We start from the raw sequence: 2,293 nt of genomic DNA on the forward strand, positions 1-2,293 counted from the left end.
GAGTTCATCTGTGACAGGCTGCAGAAACTCCGCATTAGCGATGTGGTCCTGGCTAAGGTATGCAGCCCCCTGCTTGTCTAGGAGACCCTAGAGTTTTATTTTCATGTTTTTATATATAAATCCTTCTGATTGAGATGGTTACCTGCATTGTTCTGATGGATCTGTTTAATGCTGATCTTGGACATTTGTCTCATTTGTACTTTTTGTCAACTGCTGTCTAATTGCGATTGTTATTTAGATGACTGTATGTGTGTTACCTGCCTACAATTAAGAAGGCTCCCACAGTGGGTGATGACCCCGAGGTCATTAAGACCCAGGTATGTAGGAGCAGAGGACACGGTTCATGTTTGGGGGGGTGGGAATAATAATTTGCTAGTCTAGTAAAGGGGATTGTGGGTAAAATTGGAGCCCCACTGATGATCTATTTGTAGTGCATTGGTGTCTGGGCCACTGACCTCTACTGATGGAGAAGATGAACTGAGGGGCTGAGTACGCTCACATGCACCCACCTCTCCAGAACAAATAAAAACACGGACTTGGCCGAGGTTTGCAGAACTAACTCTTTTTCCTTCCTTCCCTCCTCCCCCCTTTCCCCTTCAACAGGAGCTCTTCCGCAGGGTGAGTGGTATTCTGAACAAGCTGACCCCACAGATGTTCCAGCCGTGGATGCGTCAAGTGAACGAGCTGACCATCGACACGGAGCAGCGACTCCAGGGTGTCATGGAGCTCATCTTCGAGAAGGCCGTCTCCGAACCCAACTTCTCCGCCTCATACGCCAATATGTGCCAGTGCCTTCTGAGGGTGAGAGAAGGAGGGTGACGGGGAGAGTGAAGTGAAAGAGGGAGGGAGGGAATGGTAGAGGATTGTGAAGATGCTATTTGTGTAAATTTGAACTTGTAAAATGTATTACGACTTGAACTGCTCTGTATTATTGCACTTTGTATTGCTCTTATATTGGACAAGGACATCTGCTAGGAAATAAATAATAATAATAATAATAATAATAATAATAATAATAATAATAATAATAATAATAATAATAATAATACATGGATCAGATTTGTTTAGCTCTGGAATTGTAATTTGTGGGAGTTCAGTTTTGAATGGACTAGCAGATGCCTGTCTTGTGATGCGCATATCAAGAGTTTTCACTCCGATACCTATTAAAGCTGGAAGCCAGCCTAGCACACCATCTTGCTTAGGGTTTATGTTGTTCCTGCTCCCCTTTCTGTAGCTCAAAGTCCCAGCCGTTGACAAGCCGGGAGAGACGGTGCCTTTCCGCTCTCTGCTTTTGAACCGCTGCCAGAAGGAGTTTGAGACGGAGGAGGATGGAGACGAGGTCTTGGAGAAGAAGCAGAAGTTGCTGGATGCATCCTTGGTGGTAGGAACATTTGAACGTATTTTTAGGGCTGCCTCGATTAATCAATTAATCGGGTCTATGAATCAACTAATTGAATTGACGATCAACATTTTTTCTATTTAATCGAGCTGATTTAAAAAACAAAAATGTCATAATAGTGATATACGGTTAACAGTAGAATCACAGAGTTTTTGAACCACCTACAACAGCCGATAGCTCTTTAAATGCTGTGGTATAATGAAAGGCAAACAATCAAATAAAACTAGCATAAGTAGTATTTACATTTAAATATGAACATAAAACATTCAAATGATTGGTATAAATAAGATCAAAGCACTTTGTTTTCTGAAGGCGTCCACAGCACAATCAAAACTAAAGAAACAAGTGTTTAATCACTCAATCTGACTACACCTGTAATGCTATACAATGCGTGTGTTTTTCAAGCACATGAAAGACTGTAGACTGTAGGTGAGGTAGAGATCGTGACAGCTAAAACGCTTCTTAGGCATATTTGATACATATATTTAGTAAAAGTAAAGAACGGGTCTGCACAGAGTATTCAGGAACCCAGAGTAATTAACATTAAATCAGTCAAACTGAGCAGCCCTGCGCTTGTATAGTGTTAATTATAATGATTTAGTGTTTTTTATTTAATATTCATTTATATATTTTTCTCCTTTCCCATTCAGCATTGTTCTACTGTATTATCAATGACTAGTATTTATTAAAGTATAACTGTGTGGCACAACCACTTAAAGACTGTAACACTTATTGTAATTTGAATCGACTGACAACCCAAGTATTTATTTTAAATATAAACAGGGTTTGTACGCTAGTCTGGATGTCTGGAAAAAGTCTGAAAAAAAAAAACTGATTTCCAGTGCTTGAAAATGCTTGTAGAATCATGCCTCTGTTATGATAGTATGTAATTAA

The 2,293-nt window shown here is 40.0% G+C and overlaps 1 non-coding gene across 1 annotated transcript; it reads left to right on the forward strand.

Moving 5' to 3' along the window:
* Positions 1 to 408: 408 nt before the first annotated feature.
* Positions 409 to 485, forward strand: LOC136738818 (small nucleolar RNA SNORD66). Its single transcript, XR_010812712.1, has one exon. It is a non-coding gene; the product is annotated as a small nucleolar RNA SNORD66 (small nucleolar RNA).
* The last annotated feature ends 1,808 nt before the right edge of the window (positions 486 to 2,293 follow it).

This window comes from Amia ocellicauda, unplaced genomic scaffold (genome assembly GCF_036373705.1).
Source record: "Amia ocellicauda isolate fAmiCal2 unplaced genomic scaffold, fAmiCal2.hap1 HAP1_SCAFFOLD_58, whole genome shotgun sequence".
In the NCBI taxonomy this organism is placed as follows: domain Eukaryota; kingdom Metazoa; phylum Chordata; class Actinopteri; order Amiiformes; family Amiidae; genus Amia; species Amia ocellicauda.